This window comes from Pseudophryne corroboree, chromosome 3 (assembly GCF_028390025.1).
Source record: "Pseudophryne corroboree isolate aPseCor3 chromosome 3, aPseCor3.hap2, whole genome shotgun sequence".
NCBI classification, from domain to species: Eukaryota; Metazoa; Chordata; class Amphibia; order Anura; family Myobatrachidae; genus Pseudophryne; species Pseudophryne corroboree.
The window spans coordinates 806053726-806067945 of record NC_086446.1 but is presented as its reverse complement, the minus strand read 5'-3'; the positions used below and the strand labels follow the sequence as shown (position 1 = coordinate 806067945).

The window sequence follows — 14220 nt, the reverse complement described above, 5'->3', positions numbered from 1 at the left end:
AAGAGGTGATCCGGACCACTTGTCCAGTAAGTCCCATTGGAAGGTCCTCGCATGGAACCTGCCTAAGGGGATGGCCTCGTATGATGCCACCATCCTTCCCAGGACTCGAGTGCAGTGATGCACTGACACCTGTTTTGGTTTTAATAGATTCCTGACCAGTGTCATGAGCTCCTGAGCTCTCTCTATCGGGAGATAACCCTTTTCTGGTCTGTGTCTAGGATCGTGCCTAGGAGAGGCAGATGAGCTGTAGGAACCAACTGCGACTTTGGAATATATAGAATCCAGCCGTGTTGCCGTTACACTTCCAGAGAAAGTGATACGCTGTTCAGCAACTGCTCTCTTGATCTCGCTTTTATGAGGAGATCGTCCAAGTACGTGATAATAGTGACACCTTGCTTCCGCAGGAGCACAATCATATCCGCCATTACCATGGTGAATATTCTCGGGGCCGTGGAGAGACCAAACGGCAACATCTGAAATTGGTAATGACAATCCCGTACCGCAATTCTGAGGTACGCCTAATGAGTAGAGATGAGCGGGTTCGGTTCCTCGGAATCCGAACCCCCCCGAACTTCAGCCTTTTTACACGGGTCCGAGGCAGACTCGGATCTTCCCGCCTTGCTCGGCTAACCCAAGCGCGCCCGAACGTCATCATCCCGCTGTCGGATTCTCGCGAGGCTCGTATTCTATCGCGAGACTCGGATTCTATATAAGGAGCCGCGCGTCGCCGCCATTTTCACACGTGCATTGAGATTGATAGGGAGAGGACGTGGCTGGCGTCCTCTCCGTTTATAGTTACTGTTAGTAGTTAGTTGATCTGATTGCTGCTTAGCTTATTGTGGGGAGGATTGGGGAGAGCTGTTAGGAGGAGTACAGTCAGTGCAGAGTTTTGCTAGTTTTTTTTTAATCCGTTCTCTGCCTGAAAAAAACGCTCCATACCATATCTGTGCTCAGCCTCAGTGTGCTGCATGATATATCTATGTATATCTGACTGTGCTGAGTGCTCACTGCTCACACAGCTGAATTGTGGGGGAGACTGGGGTGCAGTTATTAATAGCAGGAGTACAGTGCACACTTTTGCTGCCAGTGTGACTGACCAGTGACCACCAGTATATTGTCTGCCTGAAAAAGTTAAACACTCCTGTGGTGTTTTTTTTTTTATTCTATAAACGCATTCTGCTGACAGTGTCCAGCAGGTCCGTCATTCATTATATTATATAAATATTTACCTGCAGTAGTGTTATATTTTTTTTGTTCATCTCTATCATCTTTATCATCTCTATATTAGCAGACGCAGTACGGTAGTCCACGGCTGTGGCTACCTCTGTGTCGTCAGTGCTCGTCCATAATTGTATACCTACCTGTGGTGGGGTTTTTTTTTCTATCTTCTTCATACTAGTAGTTTAGGAGTCTGCTGACAGTGTCCAGCAGGTCCGTCATTATATTATATATATACCTGCAGTAGTGATATATATATATTTTTTATATCATTATCATCTCTATACTAGCAGACGCAGTACGGTAGTCCATGGCTGTAGCTACCTCTGTGTCGTCAGTGCTCGTCCATAATTGTATACCTACCTGTGGTGGGGTTTTTTTTTCTATCTTCTTCATACTAGTAGTTTAGGAGTCTGCTGGCAGTGTCCAGCAGGTCCGTCATTATATTATATATATACCTGCAGTAGTGATATATATATATTTTTTATATCATTATCATCTCTATACTAGCAGACGCAGTACGGTAGTCCACGGCTGTAGCTACCTCTGTGTCGTCAGTGCTCGTCCATAATTGTATACCTACCTGTGGTGGGTTTTTTTTTTCTATCTTCTTCATACTAGTAGTTTAGGAGTCTGCTGACAGTGTCCAGCAGGTCCGTCATTATATTATATATATACCTGCAGTAGTGATATTCATATCTTTTTTATATCATTATCATCTCTATACTAGCAGACGCAGTATGGTAGTCCACGGCTGTAGCTACCTCTGTGTCATCAGTGCTCGTCCATAATTGTATACCTACCTGTGGTGGGGTTTTTTTTTCTATCTTCTTCATACTAGTAGTTTAGGAGTCTGCTGACAGTGTCCAGCAGGTCCGTCATTATATTATATATATACCTGCAGTAGTGATATATATATATATTTTATATCATTATCATCTCTATACTAGCAGACGCAGTACGGTAGTCCACGGCTGTAGCTACCTCTGTGTCGTCAGTGCTCGTCCATAATTGTATACCTACCTGTGGTGGGGTTTTTTTTTCTATCTTCTTCATACTAGTAGTTTAGGAGTCTGCTGACAGTGTCCAGCAGGTCCGTCATTATATTATATATATACCTGCAGTAGTGATATATATATATTTTTTTATATCATTATCATCTCTATACTAGCAGACGCAGTACGGTAGTCCACGGCTGTAGCTACCTCTGTGTCGTCAGTGCTCGTCCATAATTGTATACCTACCTGTGGTGGGGGTTTTTTTTCTATCTTCTTCATACTAGTAGTTTAGGAGTCTGCTGACAGTGTCCAGCAGGTCCGTCATTATATTATATATATACCTGCAGTAGTGATATATATATATATTTTTTATATCATTATCATCTCTATACTAGCAGACGCAGTACGGTAGTCCACGGCTGTAGCTACCTCTGTGTCGTCAGTCACTCGTCATCCATAAGTATACTAGTATCCATCCATCTCCATTGTTTACCTGAGGTGCCTTTTAGTTGTGCCTATTAAAATATGGAGAACAAAAATGTTGAGGTTCCAAAAATAGGGAAAGATCAAGATCCACTTCCACCTCGTGCTGAAGCTGCTGCCACTAGTCATGGCCGAGACGATGAAATTCCATCAACGTCGTCTGCCAAGGCCGATGCCAAATGTCATAGTACAGAGCATGTAAAATCCAAAACACAAAAGATCAGTAAAAAAAGGACTCAAAAATCTAAATTCAAATCGTCGGAGGAGAAGCGTAAACTTTCCAATATGCCATTTACCACACGGAGTGGCAAGGAACGGCTGAGGTCCTGGCCTATGTTCATGGCTAGTGGTTCAGCTTCACATGAGGATGGAAGCACTCAGCCTCTCGCTAGAAAAATGAAAAGACTTAAGCTGGCAAAAGCACAGCAAAGAACTGTGCGTTCTTCGAAATCACAAATCCACAAGGAGAGTCCAATTGTGTCGGTTGCGATGCCTGACCTTCCCAACACTGGACGTGAAGAGCATGCGCCTTCCACCATTTGCACGCCCCCTGCAAGTGCTGGAAGGAGCACCCGCAGTCCAGTTCCTGATAGTCAGATTGAAGATGTCAGTGTTGAAGTACACCAGGATGAGGAGGATATGGGTGTTGCTGGCGCTGGGGAGGAAATTGACAAGGAGGATTCTGATGGTGAGGTGGTTTGTTTAAGTCAGGCACCCGGGGAGACACCTGTTGTCCGTGGGAGGAATATGGCCATTGACATGCCTGGTGAAAATACAAAAAAAATCAGCTCTTCGGTGTGGAAGTATTTCAACAGAAATGCGGACAACATTTGTCAAGCCGTGTGTTGCCTTTGTCAAGCTGTAATAAGTAGGGGTAAGGACGTTAACCACCTCGGAACATCCTCCCTTATACGTCACCTGCAGCGCATTCATCATAAGTCAGTGACAAGTTCAAAAACTTTGGGCGACAGCGGAAGCAGTCCACTGACCAGTAAATCCCTTCCTCTTGTAACCAAGCTCACGCAAACCACCCCACCAACTCCCTCAGTGTCAATTTCCTCCTTCCCCAGGAATGCCAATAGTCCTGCAGGCCATGTCACTGGCAATTCTGACGAGTCCTCTCCTGCCTGGGATTCCTCCGATGCATCCTTGCGTGTAACGCCTACTGCTGCTGGCGCTGCTGTTGTTGCTGCTGGGAGTCGATGGTCATCCCAGAGGGGAAGTCGTAAGACCACTTTTACTACTTCCACCAAGCAATTGACTGTCCAACAGTCCTTTGCGAGGAAGATGAAATATCACAGCAGTCATCCTGCTGCAAAGCGGATAACTGAGGCCTTGGCATCCTGGGCGGTGAGAAACGTGGTTCCGGTATCCATCATTACTGCAGAGCCAACTATAGACTTGATTGAGGTACTGTGTCCCCGGTACCAAATACCATCTAGGTTCCATTTCTCTAGGCAGGCGATACCGAAAATGTACACAGACCTCAGAAAAAGACTCACCAGTGTCCTAAAAAATGCAGTTGTACCCAATGTCCACTTAACCACGGACATGTGGACAAGTGGAGCAGGGCAGACTCAGGACTATATGACTGTGACAGCCCACTGGGTAGATGTATTGACTCCCGCCGCAAGAACAGCAGCGGCGGCACCAGTAGCAGCATCTCGCAAACGCCAACTCTTTCCTAGGCAGGCTACGCTTTGTATCACCGCTTTCCAGAATACGCACACAGCTAAAAACCTCTTACGGCAACTGAGGAAGATCATCGCAGAATGGCTTACCCCAATTGGACTCTCCTGTGGATTTGTGGCATCGGACAACGCCAGCAATATTGTGTGTGCATTAAATATGGGCAAATTCCAGCACGTCCCATGTTTTGCACATACCTTGAATTTGGTGGTGCAGAATTATTTAAAAAACGAGAGGGGCGTGCAAGAGATGCTGTCGGTGGCCAGAAGAATTGCGGGACACTTTCGGCGTACAGGCACCACGTACAGAAGACTGGAGCAACACCAAAAACGCCTGAACCTGCCCTGCCATCATCTGAAGCAAGAAGTGGTAACGAGGTGGAATTCAACCCTCTATATGCTTCAGAGGTTGGAGGAGCAGCAAAAGGCCATTCAAGCCTATACAACTGAGCACGATATAGGAGGTGGAATGCACCTGTCTCAAGCGCAGTGGAGAATGATTTCAACGTTGTGCAAGGTTCTGCAACCTTTTGAACTTGCCACACGTGAAGTCAGTTCAGACACTGCCAGTCTGAGTCAGGTCATTCCCCTCATCAGGCTTTTGCAGAAGAAGCTGGAGACATTGAAGGAGGAGCTAACACAGAGCGATTCCGCTAGGCATGTGGGACTTGTGGATTGAGCCCTTAATTCGCTTAACAAGGATTCACGGGTGGTCAATCTGTTGAAATCAGAGCACTACATTTTGGCCACCGTGCTCGATCCTAGATTTAAAACCTACCTTGGATCTCTCTTTCCGGCAGACACAAGTCTGCAGGGGTTCAAAGAACTGCTGGTGAGAAAATTGTCAAGTCAAGCGGAACGCAACCTGTCAACATCTCCTCCTTCACATTCTCCCGCAACTGGGGGTGCGAGGAAAAGGCTCAGAATTCCGAGCCCACCCGCTGGCGGTGATGCAGGGCAGTCTGGAGCGACTGCTGATGCTGACATCTGGTCCGGACTGAAGGACCTGCCAACGATTACGGACATGTCGTCTACTGTCACTGCATATGATTCTCTCCCCATTGAAAGAATGGTGGAGGATTATATGAGTGACCGCATCCAAGTAGGCACGTCAGACAGTCCGTACGTATACTGGCAGGAAAAAGAGGCAATTTGGAGGCCCTTGCACAAACTGGCTTTATTCTACCTAAGTTGCCTTCCCACAAGTGTGTACTCCGAAAGAGTGTTTAGTGCCGCCGCTCACCTTGTCAGCAATCGGCGTACGAGGTTACTTCCAGAAAATGTGGAGAAGATGATGTTCATTAAAATGAATTATAATCAATTCCTCCATGGAGACATTCACCAGCAGCAATTGCCTCCACAAAGTACACAGGGAGCTGTGATGGTGGATTCCAGTGGGGACGAATTGATAATCTGTGAGGAGGGGGATGTACACGGTGATGAATCGGAGGATGATGATGAGGTGGACATCTTGCCTCTGTAGAGCCAGTTTGTGCAAGGAGAGATTAATTGCTTCTTTTTTGGTGGGGGTCCAAACCAACCCGTCATTTCAGTCACAGTCGTGTGGCAGACCCTGTCACTGAAATGATGGGTTGGTTAAAGTGTGCATGTCCTGTTTATACAACATAAGGGTGGGTGGGAGGGCCCAAGGACAATTCCATCTTGCACCTCTTTTTTCTTTCATTTTTCTTTGCGTCGTGTGCTGTTTGGGGAGTGTTTTTTGGAAGGGCCATCCTGCGTGACACTGCAGTGCCACTCCTAGATGGGCCAGGTGTTTGTGTCGGCTACTTGGGTCGCTGAGCTTAGTCACACAGCTACCTCATTGCGCCTCTTTTTTTCTTTGCGTCATGTGCTGTTTGGGGAGTGTTTTTTGGAAGGGCCATCCTGCGTGACACTGCAGTGCCACTCCTAGATGGGCCAGGTGTTTGTGTCGGCCACTAGGGTCGCTTAGCTTACTCACACAGCTACCTCATTGCGCCTCTTTTTTTCTTTGCATCATGTGCTGTTTGAGGAGTGTTTTTTGGAAGGGCCATCCTGCGTGACACTGCAGTGCCACTCCTAGATGGGCCAGGTGTTTGTGTCGGCTACTTGGGTCGCTGAGCTTAGTCACACAGCTACCTCATTGCGCCTCTTTTTTTCTTTGCGTCATGTGCTGTTTGGGGAGTGTTTTTTGGAAGGGCCATCCTGCGTGACACTGCAGTGCCACTCCTAGATGGGCCAGGTGTTTGTGTCAGCCACTAGGGTCGCTTAGCTTACTCACACAGCTACCTCATTGCGCCTCTTTTTTTCTTTGCATCATGTGCTGTTTGGGGAGTGTTTTTTGGAAGGGCCATCCTGCGTGACACTGCAGTGCCACTCCTAGATGGGCCAGGTGTTTGTGTCGGCTACTTGGGTCGCTGAGCTTAGTCAACCAGCGACCTCTGTGCAAATTTTAGGACTAAAAATAATATTGTGAGGTGTGAGGTGTTCAGAATAGACTGAAAATGAGTGGAAATTATGGTTATTGAGGTTAATAATATTTAATCAAAAAAAGAAAAAGGGTAGCGTTATGGTGCACAGGGTCATAAATTGGCTGTTTATTAATGAATTAAAATGTAACTTTTATTGGTAATTTAGAATAAAATAAACTCCCCACCAATCAAAGAAGAGGCGAAATATTAAAAACTAGAAGATAGTAAGAAATGAAATATTAAAAACTGGCGCTGAGACACCTGATATTGCTCCTATAGTACTAAATAATCGATCCAAATATCAATGTTAGTATTGTGTAGTGGTGTGTAAATGATCACCTACTCAATATAAATGTTAGTCTCACGTAGTGGTGTATAAATTACCACCACTATAAATGTAGTGATCCTCTAACTGACACCAGTCGAAACAGAAATAAAGGACGTTCCTCCTATATTTATGCTGTTATATCATTCGGGAGTGGTAAATAGATTTTACAGATATCACTGAGTAATAGACTTGAATACTATGTCTCCCTCATACACTGTTGCAAAATTATGTTCTGCTAGACTCTCCACCATCAGGGAGTGACAGAATGAATCACTCGAGAAAGAATGTAACAAATATACTAAACATTCTTTTTACTATGAACTGCTGTAAACCAGAGCAGAGTCTGTTTGGATGATTGTTCACACTGCCTGGATAAATGGTACACTCTGGGGTGACAGAATAATTAATTAATGGGTATGATCACTTAATCTTTCCTCTATATACTGCTAGAGTCTATAATAAATTTGCAAAATGAGTTCTCCACACATCTCACTGAAGCAATAATTGCTCATCTGCACAGTCTTATAGGCAGTGTTGATTTCTCACAGTCAGTAAAATTAAAGATGACATGTATTTCATAACGGGGATCTAAACATTTGTACCCACAATCAAGTAGTGTCTCTTTATGTAGTGAGCTGATAGCAGTCTGCTGGGTTCACGTTAGCCGTGTTAAATAGAACGGCATTGCATAGTCCCCATCTGCACGATGTTACTGGCAGGTATAAATCACTCACAGTGAGAGAGATAACATATGTCTCGTGTTTAAGGAGGCAGTGTTATATTGTGTTTAAGGTGGCAGTGTTATATTTCACTGTTCAAACTGCCTAAATGAATATTCCTGTTAGTGTATTATACTGTGGACTAATATAGAATTCTGAAGATTGTGTTCATAAGCTTAAAAGATGACAGGATATTTAATAGGTATAATTTACTGATGACTTAACCAATTATTCTTTCCTCTCTATATTGCTAATATCTATAATAAGATTGCAAAGTGAATCCTAAACACATCTCACTGAGACAATAGCTTCTCATCTGCACGGTATTATAGGCAGTATTTATTTTCTCACAGTCGGTAAAGATTAGGGATGACATGTATGCAATATTGGAGACCTAAGCATTTGCACCCGCAATTAACAATGTTTCTCTGTGTGTTGAACTAATAGCAGTATGCTGAGTTCACATAAGCCGTCCTAAGTGAAACGGCATTAAGCAGTTCTGATCTGCACGATGTTGCAGACAAATATAAATCTCTGACAATAGGAGAGATATCGTGTGTCTCTTGTTAGAGGAGGCAGTGTTATGTTACATTAACACTTGCACCTCAGGTTCGATCACTTCAATTAGACTAACACATACAGTAAACACAATATCATTAGGAGCATATCTCGGGCCATCAGCGCCTTACTCCAATGCGCATTTCGCCCGTGGCTTAATCATGATTAAGCCACGGGCGAAGTGCGCATTGGAGTAAGGCGCTGATGGCCCGAGATATGCTCCTAATGATATTGTGTTTACTGTATGTGTTAGTCTAATTGAAGTGATCGAACCTGAGGTGCAAGTGTTAATGTAACATAACACTGCCTCCTCTAACAAGAGACACACGATATCTCTCCTATTGTCAGAGATTTATATTTGTCTGCAACATCGTGCAGATCAGAACTGCTTAATGCCGTTTCACTTAGGACGGCTTATGTGAACTCAGCATACTGCTATTAGTTCAACACACAGAGAAACATTGTTAATTGCGGGTGCAAATGCTTAGGTCTCCAATATTGCATACATGTCATCCCTAATCTTTACCGACTGTGAGAAAATAAATACTGCCTATAATACCGTGCAGATGAGAAGCTATTGTCTCAGTGAGATGTGTTTAGGATTCACTTTGCAATCTTGTTATAGATATTAGCAATATAGAGAGGAAAGAATAATTGGTTAAGTCATCAGTAAATTATACCTATTAAATATCCTGTCATCTTTTAAGCTTATGAACACAATCTTCAGAATTCTATATTAGTCCACAGTATAATACGCTAACAGGAATATTCATTTAGGCAGTGTGAACAGTGAAATATAACACTGCCACCTTAAACACAATATAACACTGCCTCCTTAAACACGAGACATATGTTATCTCTCTCACTGTGAGTGATTATACCTGCCAGTAACATCGTGCAGATGGGGACTATGCAATGCCGTTCTATTTAACACGGCTAACGTGAACCCAGCAGACTGCTATCAGCTCACTACATAAAGAGACACTACTTGATTGTGGGTACAAATGTTTAGGCCCCCGTTATGAAATACATGTCATCTTTAATTTTACTGACTGTGAGAAATCAACACTGCCTATAAGACTGTGCAGATGAGCAATTATTGCTTCAGTGAGATGTGTGGAGAACTCATTTTGCAAATTTATTATAGACTCTAGCAGTATATAGAGGAAAGATTAAGTGATCATACCCATTAATTAATTATTCTGTCACCCCAGAGTGTACCATTTATCCAGGCAGTGTGAACAATCATCCAAACAGACTCTGCTCTGGTTTACAGCAGTTCATAGTAAAAAGAATGTTTAGTATATTTGTTACATTCTTTCTCGAGTGATTCATTCTGTCACTCCCTGATGGTGGAGAGTCTAGCAGAACATAATTTTGCAACAGTGTATGAGGGAGACATAGTATTCAAGTCTATTACTCAGTGATATCTGTAAAATCTATTTACCACTCCCGAATGATATAACAGCATAAATATAGGAGGAACGTCCTTTATTTCTGTTTCGACTGGTGTCAGTCAGAGGATCACTACATTTATAGTGGTGGTAATTTATACACCACTACGTGAGACTAACATTTATATTGAGTAGGTGATCATTTACACACCACTACACAATACTAACATTGATATTTGGATCGATTATTTAGTACTATAGGAGCAATATCAGGTGTCTCAGCGCCAGTTTTTAATATTTCATTTCTTACTATCTTCTAGTTTTTAATATTTCGCCTCTTCTTTGATTGGTGGGGAGTTTATTTTATTCTAAATTACCAATAAAAGTTACGTTTTAATTCATTAATAAACAGCCAATTTATGACCCTGTGCACCATAACGCTACCCTTTTTCTTGTTTTGATTAAATATCGATCTCTTAGGTAGCAGGTAGCACGTCCCCTCATGCAGATATTTAGATCTCTATATTAATATGTTATATGGGGATTAGGTCATACCATACCGGTGCGGAAACATTTGTTGTTGTTGTTTTTGTTTGTATGAGGTTAATAATACTTTGGGATCAAAATGACCCCCAAATTCTATGATTTAAGCTGTTTTTTAGGGTTTTTTGAAAAAAACACCCGAATCCAAAACACACCCGAATCCGACAAAAAAAATTCGGTGAGGTTTTGCCAAAACGCGTTCGAACCCAAAACACGGCCACGGAACCAAACCCAAAACCAAAACACAAAACCCGAAAAATTTCCGGTGCACATCTCTACTAATGATGTGGATAAATGGGGACCTGAAGGTATGCATCCCTTATGTCCCGATTCACAATAAAGTCTCCCCCTTTTTAGGCTTGCACTGATCGCTCTTAGCGATTCCATCTTGAACTTGAACCTTCTCAGGTATATGTTCAGGGATTTTTAATTCAATATGGGTCTGACCGAACCGTCTGGTTTCGGGATTACAACATGGTCTAATAATAACACCCTCTTGTTGAAGGAGGGGACCCTTGACCACCACCTGTTAAAGATACAATTTGTGAATTGCAGATAACACTGGCTCCCTCTCTTGGGGGGAAGCCCGCAGGGCCGTCGGTGAGGGGGCATCTTCTCACAGTCCAGCTTGTATCCCTGAGACACAATATCTATTGCCCAGAGATCGAACAGGGAGTGAACCCACTTGTGGCTGAACTTACGAAGGCGTGTCCCCACCGGGCCTAGCTCCGCCTGTGGAGCCCCAGCGACATTGGTGGATTTTTGTAGGGGCCGGGGAGGACTTCTGTTCCTGGGAACTAGCTGCCCGGCTCTAACAAGAAAGGACGCACCTCAGACTTTCTTGTTTCTTTATACGAAAGGCTGCATTTAATAATGTCGTGCCTTCTTAGGCTGTGCAGGAATATAAGGCAAACTAGCAGAATTACCAGCTATAACTGTGGAGACCAGGCCCGAGAACCCTTCTCCACACAATCCTCAGCCTTCCATATGCCTCTTAAGTCGGCATCATCTGTCCAATGCATATTCTACAGGAAACGTCAAGCAGAGATCGACATAGCTTTGACTCTAGGACCCAGTATACTCATGTCTCTTTGGGCATGGTTTATAACTATATATCTATCACTTAAGATAGCATCTTTAATATATTTATATTGCATACTAGGGTCTCATCTCTGCTGATAAGGTACCTGTCCACGCTGCCACAGCGCTATAAACCCATGCCGACACAATCGCCGGTCTGGGTAGTATACTAGAATGTGCACGCTATCTGCAGGATCCCTGAGAATAGCAAGTGCTACCGTCTGTGCAAACAGGACACCCCAGGGGAAGATTCTCAACATATCCTGGCCCTAGTGGGGAAAGGATACAGCCTGAGAATTCTCTTGTGGGAAGCTGCCGTCTCTTGTCTGGAGATTCCCGCTCTTTTTCCTCATGAGAGGAGGGAAATTTACCTCAGCATTCTTCCCCTTAAACATGTGTACTCTCGTGTCAGGGACAGATGAGTCATCAGTGATATGCAAATCATCTATTATTTCAATAATCATATATTGAATACCTTATAGCCATCTTGGCTGTAACTTTGCATTATCGTAGTCGACAGTGGAGTTAAACTCCATGTCGATACCAGTGTTTGTTATTTTGGATAGTGAGCATTGTGAGACTCTGAAGGTCTCTGTGACATAGGGACAGACATGGGTAGATTTCCTGTCTGTTCCCTAACCTTTTGTGCAATAAATTCACCTTAGCACTTACACATATCCAAACAGGTGTCGGCGTTGTCGACGGAGACACCCTCTCACACACATATCCGCTCTATCACCTCCTTAGAGGAGCCTTTTACCTCAGACATGTCGACACACGCATACCGACACACCACACACACAGGGGATGCTCTATTTGAGGACAGTTCCCCCACAAGGCCCTTTGGAGAGACAGAGAGAGAGTATGCCAGCACACACCCCAGCGCTATATAACCCAGGGATTACACTACAACTCAGTGTTTACCCAGTAGCTGCTGTATATACAAATTTTGCGCCTAAATTTATGTGCCCCCCCCCCTCTCTTTTAACCCTTTGTGTACCAGGATACTGCCGAGGAGAGCCTGGGGAGCTTCCTTCCAGCGGAGCTGTGAAGAGAAAATGGCGCTGGTGTGCTGAGGAAGAAGGCCCGGCCCCCTCAGCGGCGGGCTTCTGTCCTGTTTCTGACTAAAAATGGCGGGGGTTGTACACATACACAGTTTTCCAGACTGTATTATGTGTATATATTGCCCCCCCCCCCCCCCCCCAGCGCCCTGCACCCTACAGTGACCGGAGTGTGTGGTGTGCAGTGGGAGCAATGGCGCACAGCTGCAGTGCTGTGCGCTACCTTAATGAAGATCGGAGTCTTCTGCCGCCGATTTTATCTCCTTCTTCTGTCTTCTGGCTCTGCAAGGGGGACGGCGGCACGGCTCCAGGAACGGACGATCGAGGTCAGGCCCTGTGTTCGAACCCTCTGGAGCTAATGCTGTCCAGTAGCCTAAGAAGCACAAGCTAGCTGCACGCAGGTAGGTTTGCTTCTCTCCCCTCAGTCCCACGTAGCAGTGAGTCTGTTGCCAGCAGATCTCACTGAAAATAAAAAAACTAACAAATACTTTCTTTCTTGCAAGCTAAGGAGAGCACACTAGGTGCATCCAGCTCTGGCCGGGCACAGATTCTAACTGAGGTCTGGAGGAGGGGCATAGAGGGAGGAGCCAGTGCACACCAGATAGTACCTAATCTTTCTTTTAGAGTGCCCAGTCTCCTGTGGAGCCCGTCTATTCCCCATGGTCCTTACGGAGTTCCCAGCATCCACTAGGACGTCAGAGAAACAATAGTTACACAATGTTGTACACGCACCAAGCTCTGTTCCCAGGGTATGAGCGTGAGGAGATAGGGAGCAGATATCCCAGGGCAGGGAAGGACAGTTATGAGACAGGAGAAACAGTGGGTGACAGAGGGTGGGTGGGTGGGTGGATGTAAGTAGTCCAATGGGTTGCAGAGCAGTGGTGGTTTATTTCCCAGTTCAGGGGAACAGTAATTGAGGTTAGTAGTCCAGCAGGTGGGCTTGGGGGTAAATCACAGTTTGTCTCCGTATATCTAAGTTGAACACATTAAGGTCATACTTGCCTACCTGACCCTCTCCATGAGGGAGAAAATGCTCTGTTCCTGGACTTTCCTGGTAATGTATGATTGCCATCACCTGTGGTGAAAAACCTTTCTTATCAATTAACTAGCTCACCACAGGTGATGGTAATCATACATTACCAGGAAAGTCCAGGAACAGAGCATTTTCTCCCTCATGGAGAGGGTCAGGTAGGCAAGTATGATTAAGGTATCTCCAACTTTCTACATGGGTTTACATTTGCCGTATGGCTTCCTGTGACCAGTACTTGGTTTGTAATATCTCCTGGGACTATAGACATAACACAGGACTCCAAGCGTTGTCCCCAGTAGGGATCAGTATTTTGGAGTCATTGTCTCCCTGCTGGGGACACTGCTCACTATGCACCATAGAACTCACCATGACATCTGTAGAACAAAAGAAGCGTTTTGGTTACCTTCACTTCCATTGGTTCTAGGCCATGTTACAAGTGGAAGACGTGAACTGTCTCTGTGTGGATTGGAGCAGCGGATCCAAGACATTGTACACTCAGGCGTCCAATAATATCCGCGTTGTGGGGGCTGAAGTTGCCTATTTTATAAACACTCTCTTGGTAGGTAACAATTGGGTCTATGATAACTTTCAGATCTATATCTCCTGAATGGCTCCATGTAAATCAGGATTTCCTTCTTGTTTTATGGGACTAGTTTCAAGAATTTGTATA

At 44.5% G+C, this 14220-nt stretch overlaps 1 pseudogene; it reads left to right on the top strand.

Annotated features, from left to right (window-relative positions):
• Positions 1-14220, top strand: part of LOC135057454 (pancreatic lipase-related protein 2-like) — a 133321-nt pseudogene that overhangs the window by 77506 nt on the left and 41595 nt on the right.